This window comes from Dipodomys merriami, unplaced genomic scaffold, assembly GCF_024711535.1.
Source record: "Dipodomys merriami isolate MVZ:Mamm:240054 unplaced genomic scaffold, mDipMer1.0.p SCAF_28, whole genome shotgun sequence".
NCBI classification, from domain to species: Eukaryota; Metazoa; Chordata; class Mammalia; order Rodentia; family Heteromyidae; genus Dipodomys; species Dipodomys merriami.
Window position 1 is genome coordinate 14603956 of NW_027204270.1, and position 16178 is coordinate 14620133.

The 16178-nt window shown below is 41.5% G+C and overlaps 1 protein-coding gene across 3 annotated transcripts in view; it reads left to right on the top strand.

Moving 5' to 3' along the window:
* Luzp1 (leucine zipper protein 1) overlaps positions 1-16178 on the top strand; it is a 63919-nt gene that overhangs the window by 12001 nt on the left and 35740 nt on the right. The window contains exons 2-3 of one of the 3 annotated variants that reach the window (XM_070037667.1): positions 13546-13661; positions 14224-14575. The exons of 1 other annotated variant lie outside the window; for it this stretch is intronic. The gene's annotated coding sequence lies outside the window, so the exon portion shown is untranslated. Of the gene's footprint in view, positions 1-13545; positions 13662-14153; positions 14576-16178 lie in introns of those variants that run through there. One more of the 3 variants, XM_070037668.1, reaches the window with a different exon arrangement.

Here is a 16178-nt window from a genome sequence, read left to right on the forward strand (position 1 = left end):
GCTCTTCACCTTGTGGACTTAAGTAAATAATTGATTTGACTTGCCAGTCTTCCTGCTTTTCTCTTCTCTCTTTCATCCTGTTGTAGCTTGTGTATAAATAGATTACCTGCTACTGATCTTGACTGATTAAAACTATAATTTAAACAATAATCTGATGTATTTTTCAAAGCAGACTTTTGGAAAGAATGATATGGATTGAATCCTTTGGTAAAAAGTTTGAGAAGGGCTAGTGAATACCAGTGATTGGTTTGAGGAAATAAAAAATTAGGTTTTAGTTTGATTTTCTTGGACTACTTCCAGAAAAAAAAATCGGATTCTATCACAGTGAAAATAATTACAATGGGCATTTCAGTATCATAGACTTTTCAAGCTTATTTCAAGAGTGTGATAACAACAGCGCCCTATGACAGTTCCTTCAGGGAGTTTGTTAAGATATTGACCTGATGGGGTTGGAGGTGTGGCTCAGGTGATAGAGCACCAGCCAGTGAGTGAATGTTAAGTTTCATATACTAAGTTTGAGTCCCCATCCTGGACAAAAAAAGATTTTGACCTACATTTGTTTAGACCATTTCAGTTGTAGAGATAACTGAGGAGTATTGTGAACAAATATGGATTAGGCTTATACAACCTGAGTGAGATGACACGGGTTTTCAGTTCCTATTCCTGCCCTTCTTCCATAAAATGTTTGAGATGACATGAGAAATGCCTGTGTTTTGGAAGTGCTGGTGCTGGGTCTTGAACTCAGAGGCCTGGGCACTAGCTCTGAGAGTTTTTTTTTTTTTTCTCAAAGCTAACACTCTACCACTTGAGCTACAGCTCTACTTCCAGCGTGTGTGTGTGTGTGTGTGTGTGTGTGTGTGTGTGTGTGTGTGTGTGTGTGTGTGTGTGTGTGTGTGTGTGTGTGTGTGTGTGTGTGTGTGTGTGTGTGTGTGTGTGTGTGTAGATAAGAATCCTATGGACTTTTCCTGCCCAGTCTGGCTTTGGACCACAATCCTTAGATGTCAGCCTCCTGAGTAGCTAGTTTTAACAGCCATGAACCACTGGTTGGTTGGCCTGAGTAAAACCATTTTTGGTTATTGTTAAAGATCTGTGAAGACTTGCTTCCTGATGTCTTCCTTAGAGATTTGAATCATTCTCTTGTCTTCACATATTTATTGTCTTCTTCTTGTATTTATGGGATTACTCAGTTTGGAGAGGATATAGAACTTTGGACTCTAGAGATTCAGCTTTAGTCTTTGTGATTGTCTGCCATATGAACTTCTGCAATTCACTTTACTCTTTGGGCTTGAGATTGGTCAAATGCAAAGGTAGATTAAATGCTTTTTTAAGAAAATAACTACCAGGCTGGGAATGTGGCTAAGTGGTAGGGTGCTTGCCTAGTACATATGAAGCCCTGGATTTGATTCCTCAGTACCACATAAACAGAAAAAGCCAGAAGTGGCACTGTGGCTCAAGTGGTAGAGTGCTAGGCTTGAGCAAGAGAAGCTCAGGGAACTCAGCCCAGGTGCTGAGTTCAAGCCCCAGGACTGGCAAAAAAAAAAAAAAAAAAGGAAGGTAACTGCCATTTTAGTGATAGTTTTAGAGATTTTTTTTTTTTGGTCGGTTGTGGGGCTTGAACTCTGGGCCTGGGCGCTATCCCTCAGCTCTTCAGCTTAAGGAGAGCACTCTACCACTTGAGCTACAGCGCCATTTCCGGTTTTCTAGTGGTTTATTGGGGATAGGAGTCTCATAGTCTTTCCTGCCCGGGCTGGCTTTGAACCGTGATCCTCAGGTCTCAGCCTCCTGAGTAGCTAGGATTACAGGCATGAGCTACTAGCGCCCAGCTTTAGAGATGTTTTGACAGAAAGCCATATACAGTGATAAGATTACTTTACCAGTACAATCAGAACCATTTGGCTGGTGGTTAATTTCAGTGGTCAAGTACTTAGCTTAATGTGGGTGGGACCTTGAGTGAGATCTCCAGCAACACAAAAGTTAAAAAAAACGGGGCTGGGAAGGTAGCTTAGTGGTACAGCGCTTGCCTTGCATGCATTAGGCCATGGGTTCAATTCCCCAGCACTACATAAGCATCCAGAAAAAAACCCGAAGTGGCACTGTGGCTCAAGTGGTAGAGTGCTAGCCTTGAACTGAAAAGCTGAGGGACAGCACCCAGGCCCAGAGTTCAGGCTCCACGACTGGATCCCCCTCCAAAACAACAACAACAAGTTAAATTTAAATAATTAAAAAAATGCAACAATTTGTACTAAGATGAAATTACCATATTATTACATGGTATCTAGAGCCTATCTAGCTATAGGCTCATAGTGATAGAACTTGCAGGTACTTGTTTACTGACAGCAACAATGTTACATGTATTATAAAATTATTAGAAAAAATATTTTTAAAAACCTACCTAGGCTGAAGATCTCAGAGATAATGCCCTACCCCAGAGTTCAAGCCCCACAACCGACAAAAAACAAACACCCACAGGATTGTGAGTTTAAGGACATTATGGTCGTCTCTATAACAAATTCTACATCAGCCTGGACTGAATGGTGAAACTCGGTCTCAATTGAAAAGGCCAGATGCTTGTGGCTCATACTTACATTATTATCCTACCTTCCTCAGGAAGCTGAGATCTGAAGATCAGTATTTGAAGCTAGCCTGGGCAGAAAACTTTGTGAGACTTTCCTTCCTTCCTTCCTCTCTCTTTCTTTCTTTCTTCCTTCCCCTTCCTTCCTTCCTTCCTTCCTTCCTTCCTTCCTTCCTGACTCAAGTGTAAAAGTGCCAGCCTGGAGCAGAAAAGCCAAGTGAGAGCACGAGACAGGCTGGTTCAGTCCCCAGTATAGCATTCACAACAAAAACATTTTTTGCATAATATGATGCATTACAATTAGTATTTGTGGACCAGTTGGGGTAGTTTAGTTAGAATTCTTGCCTAGCATGAATTAGGGCTCTGGGTTCAAGCCTTAGTACTTCTTTCTCCCTTATAAAATCTAGAAAATACTACTGAAGAGCAGAGATGGTAAAATGTGAAACCTAATGTACATGACCCCATTTCAAGATTACATGATTGCTTTGGAACAAAACTTTTTAGGTGTTTGTTTACATGGTAAATGGGTAAAATGGCAAAGACTGAAATATTAAACGTAGTAACTAACAATATTTACTCAGTGCTCACTATGTACCAGCCACTATTCTGAGATGAGTTTATAATTTAATTCTTAAATTCTTTGTGGTATTACTCTTATTTTATATATAAGGACCTTAAAACACAGGTACCTTGTCTAGATTGTTATTAAATGCCATATTATGTGACCAGGTCTGGATTCCATAGCCTCTGTTCCAATAAATTACGTATTACATTTTCATCTCCGAATGCATTAGTGTATTGGTATATGGTGGTAGGCATAAAATAATTCAAGTATTTGTTGGCTTTTCAATTAGGTTATAGTCTTGGCATCCTTAGGTCATGTGCTATAAATTTACATCTTATACACATATTAATTTAATAACATACATTTATTGACTTCTATGGTCTAGATTTGAATTCCAGTACTATTGTGTAATGTTTATGTAAACCTAGGAAAGGAATTATTTCTCTGGACCTCAGTTTACTCATCTGAAAAGTGAGGTTAATAGTGTCTATCTCAGGGTTATTATGGAGAATTAACAAGTAGCTTATACAAAGGATTTTGAATGAGATGAAATAAAGACAGTAAATGTTAGCTCTTATATTTTCTTCACATGTTCCTTTGAATGATTCAGGGTCTAGAATTGTATGTGTAGTCCCATTTTACAAGAAACCTCCCTCTCCCCAAATTTAGGTATTTGCCTAAAGACACAAGAACAAAATTCAAAGGAATAAAGTTTGAAAGATTATTAAACCCTACTCTGAAAGAAAGAAAAAGAAAAATATAAGAAGGTTTGGAATGAGTGTTGTGGTAGACATCTCTGAAATAGGCGGAAGGAACCTGTGGTATTTGGAATGAGAGATCATTTCCAACTCCTTTTTTTTTTTTTTTTTGTGGCAGGGATGGTCAGTCATGGGGCTTGAACTCAGGGCCTGGCACTGTCCCTGAGCTCTTTTTGCTCAAAGCTAATGCTTTATCACATTGAGCCACAGCTCCACTTTTGGTTTTCTGGTGTTGAATTGGACATGAGTCTCATGGACTTTTCTGCCCAGGTTGGCTTTGAACCCTGATCCTCATATCTCAGCCTCCTGAATAGCTAGGATTACAGCCACTAGCACCCTGCCCAACTACTCCGTGGTCATTCATTATTTTCCTGCTGTTAGAGGAAAGGTGGAGAATGTGGCTGTGTCATTTCTACATTAGTCTAGCAATCTAGCAAGCTGAGAAGCAGCGCTTAAAGGATATTGAATTTATAGGGAAACGGTGTACCTTTCTATGTGGAGAAAAAGGGTAAAATGACAGAGACATGAGCTACCAGTTTAACCTATTGCTATCATGTGAGTTTTTCATGGATTTAGCTATTACATGGCTTCAACTGAATTCTACTGTTTTCATGCTGTGTCAGTTTCCTGCAGCCTTTAGAGGCATTTTTAGGATCCAAGTGCTTTGTAGCCTTTTGCTTCTTTGATACCTCTCAACTGTCAGCAGCTGATTTTGCTGCAATATGTACTGCATGATCTCTGCATTGCTGTAACCAAGTCTTAGTCAGACTTGCCCTTTTTCCTCTCTGATTAAAAGGTACTTTTTCTGGGTTGGGAAGGTAGCTCAGCGGTAGAGTGCATGCCTTGCAAGCATGAGGCCCTGGGTTCGATTCCTCAGCACCACGTAAACAGAAAAAGCCAGAAGTAGCGCTGTGCCTCCAGTGGTAGAGCGCTAGCCTTGAGCTGAAGAGCTGAGGGACAGCGCCCCGGCCCAGAGTTCAGGCCCCATGACTGGCAAAAAAAAAAAAAAAAAAGGTACTTTTTCTTTGCATTGTAGACTGTAGACTATGGCATTGGAAAGCCTGAAGTATGATGAGAAGTAACCTTGTATGGGCGCTAACATTTATCCAGTGATAGTCCTCTTATGTCTAATATATATATATATGTCTAATATATATTATATATAATGTCTAATATATATTATGTATCTATATATATTAGACATATATCTTTTCTTTTCTTTTCTTCTCTTCTCTTCTCTTTTCTTTTTTTTTTTTTGGGTCCAGTTGTGGGCCTGAACTCTGGGCCTGGGCGCTGTCCCTCAGCTCTTCACCTCAAGGCTAGTGCTCTACCACTTGAGCCAAACCCCACCTCTGGCTTTTTTTTTCTGCTTAATGTGGTGCTGAGGAATTGAACCCAGGGCCTCATGCATGCAAGGCGAGTGCTCTACACTGAGCCACCTTCCCAGCCCATGTCTAATATATTTTAGAAAGAGTGTCTTCAGCAAATGTGTATTGTGCCTCTCCATGCAAGGGACTACTGCCATATTAGTCATGGGATATGCTGAGAGGGTAAGAATGAAGCATAGGTTAGATGTAGCAATATGTTTTAGTGGACAAGAGCTTTAATAGTAGTGGTGGCCTTGGATTTAATCCCAGTTCTGCTCTTTGAGTGCAACCTTGAGAAAATTGCTTCGTTTCCTTGAACTCCTGTTTTCTATCTGTAAAACAAATACTGATAGTACCTAGTTCTTAGGACTATTGTGACGATTAAGTACAGTAATAAATTTATAATACTTTATTGGCTGCATGGATACGGTCTTGTGAGCTGAACCTTTCAGAAGTTGAATTTCTTGTTAAAATTGGGATATTTGTATCTTTCTATGATTTATTATAAAAATGTAATGAAGATAGATATGTGGATAACCTCTTATGCAAGTTTTTATTTGGTGCCTCATTTTTATGGTAAAGAAAAAAATAAAGAACCCAACTTTTTTTTTTTTTAAAAAAAAACTATGGGCCTGGGCGCTGTCCCTCAGCTCTTCAACCCAAGGCTAGCACTCTACCACTTGAGCCACAGCGCCACTTCCGGCTTTTTTTTTATGTGGTGCTGAGGAATCGAACCCAGGGCCTCGAGCATGCAAGGCAAGTGCTCTACCACTGAGCCACCTTTCCAGCTCCAAGAACCCAACCTCTATAAGATAGTAGTTCTTTGGAAGAAACTGCCTGAAAAGCTAGCTACCTGAGTTGTACCAGTAACTAGTACTTACTGAATTGAGACCTTTGTGCTTTTATTCAGTTGATATTCTATTTCCAACTTAAAGGATCACTTTGGAGTCTCTTTACATAAAAAAGAGCCAGCTGTGGTAGTGTGTACCTGTAGTTCCAGCTGCTCAGGAGAGTGAGGTGGGAGGATTACTTGAGCTCAGAAGTTTGAGACCAGCCTGGGCAATATTACATGATTTTTTTTTTTTTTTTTTTTTTTTTTTTGCTTATGTGGTGCTGAGGAATTGAACCCAGGACTTCATGCATGAGAGGCAAGTACTCTACCACTGAGCCAACTTCCCAGCCCTACATGATTCTTTTGAAAAGAAAATATGGGCATACATGCATGTGATAAAATTGGAGGGATTTGAACATAGGGCCTGGAACATGAAAGAGGCAGAGCTTTTACCATTTGAGCTGCACTCCAGACCAATAAATCCCCCTCCCTCCACCATCCTGGGCCTAAACTTTTGTGCTTCAGGCTAGCATTCTACCACTTGAGCCATGGGTCCACCTTTCAGCTTGGGCTGGCTTCAAACCACACAGTCCTCAGATCTCAGTCTACTGAGTTAGGACTAATGCAGGTGCAAGCCACCTGCACCTGGCCCAATAAATTTATTTTAGGGATGCAGTTTGGTGGAGTGTGTGTGTGTGTGTGTGTGTGTGTGTGTGTGTGTGTGTGTGTGTGTGTGTGTGTGTGTGTGTGTGTGTGTGTGTGCGCGCGCGCATGCGTGCACGCATGTGTGTGTGTCTGTCGTGCATGCCAGCACTGAGGCTTGAACTCAGGGCCTTGGACTCTTGCTCAGAAATTCTACTTTTGCAGGGAAATGTATATAGCTAGAACAAATCATGTTAAGGGAGGTAAGCCAAGATCAGAGAGACAAACTGAATATGTTCTTCCTTATATGTGGAAGTTAGATCTAAGACACAATGGAACATGACAAAATCCATAAAATTCTAGATTCTCATATACAGAGAGACCAAAAGAAGATAGTCTATAGGAGAAAATCACAAATGTGTACTACCCAAGTGCCTCTTCATAACTTTCTGTAACTCCAAAGTTACAGAAACAAAGGACTTTTTTGGTGTATTCATTCACGTGCACATCTGTGGGAAAGTAGGGGTAGGGCTCAGAATCAGAGGAAAAAGGGTGAAAAAGTGCAGCAGTGGAGTACTCTGGACATTGATGAAAGTAAACTTTGCAACTTGGGGGTAGAGATGGGAGGGAAAGAATGGGAGAGAAGGAAGGAACAGATGATACTATGACAAAGGAAATATACTTAATACCTGACATATGTAAAGGTAACCCACTGTATGTCAACTCTTTAAACAACAATAAATTAGAAAAATAAATAAAAGGCTAGCACTGGTGGCTCACGCCTGTAATCCTAGCTACTCAGGAAGTTGAGATCTGAGGATCACTGTTCAAAGCCAGCCCAAGCAGGAAAGTCTGTGAGACTCATCTCAAATTAGCCACCAGAAAAGCAGAAGTGGCATTAATGGCTCAAGAGGTAGAGTGCTTGCCTTTGAACTCAGGGACAGCACCCAGGCCCAGAGTTCAAACCCCATGACCAACAAAAAAATAAAAGCTCTACTTTTTTTTGCTGGTGGCTGGAACTTTGCCACTCGAACAGTTCTAGCTTTTTGCTGGTTAACTGGTGATAGGAGTCTCTTGGATTTGTCTACCTGGGCTGGCTTTGGACCTTAATTTTTCAGATCTCAGCCCCCTTAGCAGCTAGGATTATAGGATGATTTACTGATACTCTGAGTCCAGTGGTCTTTTAAACTATACTTGCAAGGTTATAGTGCAATTGTTGTACAACATTGAATGTGGGACTCTTAGAGATAGTGGTACAAAGGCTTTATCTCCCTGGGTCTCACCTTTTGCTGTGGACATCTCTCCTTAGTCCCTTAGTCCCAGTGGTATGTATTTGTCACAGAGAGTGAGTTGAGCATCCAGGGAGATAAGTAGGGCGACATGGAAATAGTGACTAGTTCACAATATAGCAGGTCAGATGGTTCACACATAATGGGGTCATGAGATGAGCAGATGTGTCAAGTCACAATATGGATCATGGAAGAGGGACAGGATCACAGAGTTGAGAGGAAGCTAGATTCTGAGGGCCTTATTTTTCCATATCATTATAGCACTTGTCTTTTTTTTTTTGTCGGTTGTGGGGCTTGAACTCTGGGTCTGGACACTGTCTCTAAGCTCTTCAGCTCAACGCAAGGGCTCTACCACTTGAGCCACAGTCCCACTTCTGGTTTTCTTGTAGTTAATTGGAGATAGAGTCCAGCAGACATTTCCTGCCCAAGCTGGCTTTGAATTGGTGTCCTCAGATCTCAGCCTCTTGAGTAGCTAGGATTAGGATTACAGGCGTGAAACACTAGCACCTAGTTTATCTTTCTTATAGTCACAGTGATGGATGTGAAGTGGTTTTAGTTTGCATTCATCTATGGGTAATGATATTGAGCATATTTTTGTGTTCTGTCTTGTGGATTTTGCTTTGTTTGGTGTTTGAGCCAGGGTCTTGCCATCCTCTTGCCTTCTCTCTTGAGTTCTGGGATTCCATGTATGCACCACTCCTTCCGGCCCTCATTTTGAAAGTTTTGAAAACCCAACAAAATTGAATGAGCGGCATCCACAGCCCTTTTATATAGATCAGTGGTTCTTGAAAGGTTATCTGTGGCTTCATAGGGGGCTCCTGAGACGTCCTATACGGGAATCTGCAGAGTCAAAACAATTTCACTTAAATACCAGGACATCATTTGCCTTTTTCCACTATGGTAACATTGTACTAATGCTACAAAAACAGCCAATGGTAGTTCAAGCTCCTGGTGCCTTAATATAAATTAAAGAAGCAATATTAAATTATATTGGTGGTAATAATACTCATGGGCAGTAGATATAACAAATACTACATTAAAGTGATAAATGTAGAAGCAGATCTAAGAGTGCAACAGTGGACACTAGTAAGGTGGTTTGTGGACCTGCGGTAAGATTAGTCAATCTTTCTGTTACTTTTTTAAAAATAGTTTTTTTTTTTTGGTTGTGGGGCTTGAACTCAAATTCTGGGACCTCTTGCTTAGCTCTTTTGCTCAAGGCTAGAGCTCTACCACTTTGAGCCACAGCACCACTTTGGTTTTCTGGTGGTTAATTGGAGATAAGAGTCTGATAGGGGGCTGGGAAGGTGGCTCAGTGGTAGAGTGCTTGCCTTGCATGCATGAGGCCCTGGGTTCGATTCTTCAGCACCACATAAGCAGAAAAAGCCAGAAGTGGAGCTGTGGCTCAAGTGGTAGAGCACTAGCCTTGAGCTGAAGAGTTGAGGGACAGTGCCCAGGCCCAGAGTTCAGGCCCACAACCGACAAAAAAAAAAGAAAAAAAAAAGAAAAAAATATAGAGTCTGAGAGACTTTCTGTACAGGCTGAGGCTGGCTTTGACCTGCAATCTCAGATCTCAGCCTCCTGAGTAGCTAGGATTATAGATGTGAGTCACCAGTGCCTAGCAACCTGTTTGTCTTTGAGACAGGGCCTCACTGTGTCCCAGGCTGTTCTCCAATTTACTGCATACCCTTGGCTGGTCTTCAACTTGCCATTCTCCTGGCTTAGCTTTCTCAGTACTGGGATTGTAGACAGATACAACATGCCTGGCTTGTTATGTCACTAAATGTAGAGTTGGAGTCAGTAAACTTTTAAAATAATGAGTCAGAAATTAATATTTTTGGCTTTGTGGACCATGCTGTCTCTTGTGAGGAGAAAGCCGTCATAAGTAATATGTAAATAAATGGACATGATTGTGCTCTAATAAAACTTTTAGTTTTCAGTATAGCTTACTCAAACTTTTGTGTGTGTGTATGACTGTAATAACATTTTCCTTTTGAAGAGTCCAGACCAGTTACAGTCTTCATTTTCTCATGCCTAGATTTAGGGTAAATGTTTTTGTCTTGAAATGCTACATTGATGGTACTGTATGTTTCCTTTGTGTTGTGTTCAAAGGCATGTTGATGGTAAGTTTATCTTTCCATTGTAAAGGTACTTCCTTCCCTTTGTCAGAATCTGTGGGATGACTTTGAGAGAATGAATATCCTGTTCTTTAACCAAATGGTTTCAGCATCCATTGATATATTATTGATACATACATTATATAATATATATTAATTGATATATATTTGTAGCTTTGGTTAACATCCATTTAAGTAACAACAGCAATAATAAGTAATCCTCATGATCTTAGAGTGACCTTTTTTTTTTTTGGTTGGTTGTAGGGCTTGAACTCTGGGCCTGGGCGCTGTCCCTCAGCTCTTATAGCTCAAGGCTAGCACTCTACCATTTGAGCCATAGCGCCTTTTCTGTTTATGTGATGCTGAGGAATCCAACCCAGGGCCTCATGCATGTAAGGCAAGTACTCTACCACTGAGCCACCTTCCAAGCACCCTAGAGGGGCCTTTCTATGTATATTGTTACTGTGATTTTGTTTAGTTTCTTGATTGTGTTTAGTTTCTTCTTATAGATTTGTTTCTATTGAGACTGAAAGATTAAAAAAAAGAGGCTGCCAGATTGAGTTTGCATGTGTTGTGCTGACACACTTTAGAAGGAATGTTCCAAAACATAGTGCCTTTCTCCTCTGAGCCCAAGGCTGTTTAAGAAGGGGTCTAGCAGGGTACTGTGGCACAAACCTAAAATCCTAGCTACTTGGGAGGCAGAGATGGGAGATAGCAATTTGATGTCAGTTTGGGCATAAAAGTCCAGGACACTGGGGCTGGGAAGGTGGCTCAGTGGTAGAGCGCTTGCCTTACATGCCTGAGGCCCTGGGTTCAATTCCTCAGCACCACATAAGCAAAAAGAAAAAAGTCGGAAGTGGCGCTGTGGCTCAAGTGGTAGAGCGCTAGCCTTGAGCTGAAGAGCTGAAGGACAGCGCCCAGGCCCAGAGTTCAGGCCCCACGACCGGACCCAAAAAAACAAAAAGTTCAGGGCACTTTCCATCTCAATCAATGGCTAAGTGTAGTGGTGTGCACCTGTCAGCCCATCTCCAATGGCAGCACAATGGCTGCGCATAGTAACATGTGCCTGGTATCTCCAGTGATACAGGAAACACAAGTAGAGGGATTGTAGGCTGGGCAGTTTGGAAATAACAGTGCAAAAAAGGTAGCTTAAGTGGTGGGGTGCTTCCTTGCAACAGTGTAAGGCCTTGAGTTCATTCCCCAGACTGACTGCCAAAACAAAAACTAGAAGGGATCTGGCCTAGGATGGACTAGGTTTTCTTGTTATATTTCTGTGCTTTAATGGTCAATGGTTCAGTTTCTGGATGGTTTGATTACATGTTAAATCTTGTATTGAAAGTTACTCAAGTAGTTACAGTAAGAAAAATGCACTAAATAATCCTTTTAAGTGAACCATTTTCCTTTACCAGCTTCTAATGAATTGATAGAAAAGTTGATATAGTATAATATTTATCTTTTTTTTTTTTTTTTTTTTTTTTGGTCGGTCGTGGGGCTTGAACTCCGGGCCTGGGCGCTGTCCCTCAGCTCTTCAGCTCAAAGCGAGCGCTCTACCACTTGAGCTACAGCGCCACTTCCGGTTTTCTGGTGGTTTATTGGAGATAGGAGTCTCACGGTCTCTCCTGCCCGGGCTGGCTTTGAACCGCGATCCTCAGATCTCAGCCTCCTGAGTAGCTAGGATTACAGGCGTGAGCCATCAGCGCCCGGCTAATATTTATCTTTTACCTGGATTTTGTAATTGTCTTATACTTAGGTAGTTTTTTTTTTTTTTTTTTTTTTTTTGTCAGTCATGAGGCTTGAACTTGGCCTGGGTGCTGTCCCTGAGTTTTTTTTTGCCAGTGGTCTACCACTCTGAGCCAGAGTCACTTCTGGTTTTCTGGTGGTTAATTGGAGATGAGTTCCACAAACTTTTGAACTGGGCTGGTTTTTGAACTGCAATCCTCATATTTCATCCTCCTGTGTAGTTAGGATTACAGGTGTGAGCCACCAACACCAGGCTTAGGTAGCTATTAATAATAATAATAATAATAATAATAATTTGTTGTTGGTCGTGGGGCTTGAACGCTGGGCCTGGGTGCTGTCCCTCCACTTTTCAGCTCAAGGCTAGCGCTCTACCACTTGAGCTACTGTACCACTTCCGGTTTTCTGAGTGGTTTATTGGAGATAAGAGTCTCACGAACTTTCATGCCAGGCTGGCTTTGAACTACGATCCTCAGATCTCAGCCTCCTGAGTGTTAGGATTACAGGCATGAGCCACGGGCCCCTGGCTTTAAATCTTTATGAACTCTTCTTTCACCTTCCTTTTTTCCCCCCTCAATATGGGGCCTGAACTCTGGGCCTGGGTGCTGTCCCTTATCTCTTCGGCTCAAGGCTAGCGCACTACCACTGGAGCCAAAGCACCACTTTTGGCTTTTTCTGCTTATGTGGTGCTGAGGAATAGAACCTAGGGCCTTGTGCATGCAAGGCAAACACTCTACCACTGAGCCACCGTTGCAGCTATTTTATTATTAAGCAGTGACACAAAGATATCTCAATTCCGTAAGTCAGGTTATGAGTACAGTGCATCGGAAGTAGCGCTGAAGCTCAAGTGGTAGAGCGCTCGCCTTGAGCTGAAGAGCTGAGGGACAGCGCCCAGGCCCAGAGTTCAAGCCCCACGACTGACAAAAAAAAAAAAAAAAGAATGAGTACAGTGCATCTTCATCATTGTTCTCTCCCATTTTTCTCTCTCCCATCTCTACTCTTAAGTTTGTAGTTGAATTTTTACATAATGTACATTGACTGTAATGATTGTATATTTGCTTACCTTCCTCTTTTTGTTTGTGTACTTTCCACTCAAACATGTAGCTACAAGTAGGTAGCTATTATTAGTTGTATATATATATCTCAAAAAAGTTTTTTTTTTCAGACTAGGGATGTAGCTAAGTGGTAGAATGCATGGTGCTACAAGACTTTCAGCACTGGGGGAAAGAAGGAAAAAAATTTTCTATATGATAAGCTACAGATGTGTAACCCTCATGAGGACAATGTACTACCGAACTACTGTAGTATTACCACACCGGAAAAGATTGTTTCTTTTCAGTCCCTAATCACATACCTCTAGATTTCTTAGGAATGTTTTTTATAGTTTTTGAGAAATATTCTCTGAAAGCACAATAATAGGGGAGAGATTAACATATAATTGGACAATAAAGTTCTCTGTGTGGTCTCCACGTAGAAAATTACTACTATGTTTATATGGTGCCCTGCAGGTCCAGCTGTAACTGGTTGTATTTCATTGGTTAATAAAATGAGATCACCAGACTGAGAGCAGGGGTGAGGGAGGAGCGAGATGAGGAATTCTATTTTTTTTGCTAGTATGAGTTTGAACTCAGGACCCCTCACGTGCTTTGCTGATACTCTACCACTCTAGCCATGTCTCCAGGTCTGCCTGCTCTTTGCTGATTGTTTTGGAGATGGATTCTTGTGGACTTTTCTGCCCAGACTGGCTTTGAACCTTGAACCCATGGATCTCAGCTTCCTGAGTAGGTAGGATCATAGTTGAGAGTCACCAGTGCCTGGCCGGATCAGGATTTCTTTAGTTTATGATCAACTGTTGAACTTTTTGGAATGTCAGTGATGAGGGCTGTATGTAGCTCACTGGTACAGTGTATGTCTAGCATGAGTTTGATTCCCAACACCATTAAAAACAAAAAAAGAAAGCAAAAAGAAACCTAATATTAATGATGAGTGTGATAAATTGAAAAAGCAAGAAATTAGTAGGGCACCTGGCTCTTGATAGGTCTTTAGAGAATATTTGTTGACCTAAAGATCTGATTAGAGAGATTTAACTGAAAAGCAAAGATTTTCTTTCACTAGTTGAAAATTTATTTGGGGATTCCAGTGTATTTAGTGTTGTAAGAAATATTGAGAATGTTGAGAAAAATATTTAATGTTCTTGAGAACTACATTATTAGCTTAAGAGGGAACAGACTCATTCTGGTTTTGGTTAATATTTATTTACTGCCTTCTTTTGTATGCCAGACAGTATAATAGGCACTAAGGATAGAGTCAGTGGCAAATAACTCTGACCAAAATCTTTGCTTTTCAGAATGGAGTGTATGCAGGCTGGGAAGGTGGCTCAATGGCCAAGTGCTTGCCTTGCATGCATGAGGCCCTGGATTCGATTCCTTAGCACCACATAAGCAGGAAAAAACAACCCAGAAGTGGTGCTGTGGCTCAAGTGGTAGAGTGCTAGCCTTGAGCTGAAGACTGAGGGACAGCATGCAGGCCCAGAGTTAAGGCCCCATGACTGACAAAAAAGAAGAAAAGAATGGAGTGTACACATTCATTTGGAGAGAGATTCCAATGGGATGTTTGGATGCACATTAAAAAACAAATCACTTTGATACTGTGAAGGAGTAATGGGAGGAAAGGAGTGCAGCTTTACTCTGGATCACCAGGTAAGGCATTTCTAGGGAGTTTTGTTTTTTTTTTTGGGTCCGGTTGTGGGGCCTGAACTCTGGGCCTGGGCACTGTCCCTCAGCTCTTCAGCTCAAGACTAGCGCTCTACCACTTGAGCCACAGCGCCACTTCCGGCTTTTTTCTTTTTGCTTATGTGGTGCTGAGGAATTGAACCCAGGGCTTCAGGCATGCAAGGCAAGCGCTCTACCACTGAGCCACCTTCCCAGCCCCTTCTAGGGAGTTATAGGCAGCTAAGGGAGGATCTGGGGAAAGACAATAGCAGGAAGATCCTCAGATTGAACTGGCATGTATAAAGGACCAGGAGGCTAGTGTATAAGGCACAGAGATAGGAAGGGACCAGAGGGTGATAGAATATTGTGATAGGTGATGAAATAGGGGAGGAAAATGCAGTAGAGATTTTTTTTTTTTTTTTTGTGCCAGTCCTGGGCTTGAAGTCAGGCCCTGAGCACTCCCCCTGAGCTTCTTTTGCTCAAGGCTAGCACTCTACCACTTGACCCACAGCACCACTTCTCACTTTTTTCTGTTTGATAGGGCTTCAGGCATGCTAGGCAAACACTCTACCACTAAGCCACATTCCCAGCCCTAGAGTTCTTATTTTATTTATTTATTTATTTATTTATTTATTTATTTATTTATTTATTTACTTACTTACTTACTTACTTACTTACTTACTTACAAACTTACTTATTTGTTGGTTGTGGGGCTTGAACTCTGGGCCTGGGCACTTGTCCCTCAGCTCTTCAGCTGAAGGCACATGCTCTACCACTTGAGCCACAGCGTAACTTCTGGTTTTCTAGTGGTTTATTGGAGATAAGTATCTCATGGACTTTTCTGCCCGGGCTGGCTTTTGAACCATGATCCTCAGATCTCAGCCTCCTGAGTAGCTAGGATTACAGGCGTGAACCACCAGCACCCAGCTCAGAGTTATTTATTTATTTATTTTTATTTTGGGGGGAGTCGGTCGTGGGGCTTGAACTCTGGGCTTGGGCGCTGTCCCTGCACTCTTCAGCTCAAGCGCTCTACAATTGAGACACAGTGTTACTTCCAGAGAGTTTGTATTTTAAATGATGGGAAACCACTGAGGATAAATTGATAATAGCATCTATCAGACTGTCCGTCCGTCTGTGTATCTATCTATTATCTACCTGTCTAATCTTACCATCTAATCCTGTAGATTTTAGGCAGGGTCTTGCTACATAGCCCATTCTACCCTTGAACTAGAGATTTTCCTGCTTTAGCCTCCCAAATGCTGGGGTTTAGATGTATGTACCACCATGTGGTTAAGAAATGACTTAAACTCTCACTGGTTGAAAGATTTGGAAGCCAGCTTGAGCTACATAGTCAACCATGTTCCCACATCCCCCCATAGAAGAAACGAAATTCCCCAAAATAAACAATGAAATAATTAACTTGGTTGAATCTTGAGGATAACCTTTCTCTTTCCTTTTTTCACTTTTTTCCCTAAGTCTTTGCTGAGTAACCATTTTTTGGGGTAACATTACACTGGTGGGAATACTAAGAAATGACTTATTTTATACTTTTTCAGGTGTTCTGATTTTCTTTTGAGGGGGTGGCAGTAGT